At 41.0% G+C, this 673-nt stretch overlaps 1 non-coding gene across 1 annotated transcript; it reads left to right on the top strand.

Moving 5' to 3' along the window:
• Positions 1-288: 288 nt before the first annotated feature.
• On the top strand, positions 289-396 carry LOC112752523 (small nucleolar RNA R71). Its single transcript, XR_003176957.1, has one exon. It is a non-coding gene; the product is annotated as a small nucleolar RNA R71 (small nucleolar RNA).
• The last annotated feature ends 277 nt before the right edge of the window (positions 397-673 follow it).

Here is a 673-nt window from a genome sequence, read left to right as displayed (position 1 = left end):
CAGACTCTGAGAGATCATATTGACTTGCTGAGTCAATATTTTGTTCTGAGTCAATATGGCATTCAGAGTATCAACTTCAAGAACTCCCTTCTTCATAGGCGTCCCATTACTAACAGGATTCCTTTCAGAAGTGTACATGAACTGGTTATTAGCAACCATGTCAATGAGTTCTTGAGCTTCTGCAGGCGTTTTCTTTAGGTGAATGGATCCACCTGCAGAAGTGTCTAGTGACATCTTTGATAGTTCAGATAAACCATCATAGAATATATCCAGGATGGTCCATTCTGAAAGCATGTCAGAAGGACACTTTTTGGTCAACTGTTTGTATCTTTCCCAAGCTTCATAGAGGGATTCACCTTCTTTCTGTCTGAAGGTTTGAACATCAGCTCTAAGCTTGCTCAGCTTTTGAGGAGGAAAGTACTTGGCTAAGAAAGCCGTGACCAGCTTATCCCAAGAGTTCAGGCTGTCCTTGGGTTGAGAATCCAACCATAATCTAGCTCTGTCTCTTACAGCAAAAGGGAAAAGCATGAGCCTGTAGACTTCAAGATCTACTCCATTAGTCTTAACAGTATCACATATCTGCAAGAATTCAGTTAAGAACTGAAAAGGATCTTCAGATGGAAGTCCATGAAACTTGCAGTTCTGCTGCATCAGAGAAACTAATTGAGGTTTC

The sequence above is a fragment of the Arachis hypogaea genome, chromosome 15 (genome assembly GCF_003086295.3).
Source record: "Arachis hypogaea cultivar Tifrunner chromosome 15, arahy.Tifrunner.gnm2.J5K5, whole genome shotgun sequence".
NCBI classification, from domain to species: domain Eukaryota; kingdom Viridiplantae; phylum Streptophyta; class Magnoliopsida; order Fabales; family Fabaceae; genus Arachis; species Arachis hypogaea.
The sequence above is the reverse complement of the archived record's forward strand: the minus strand, read 5'-3'. Positions and strand labels throughout refer to the sequence as shown.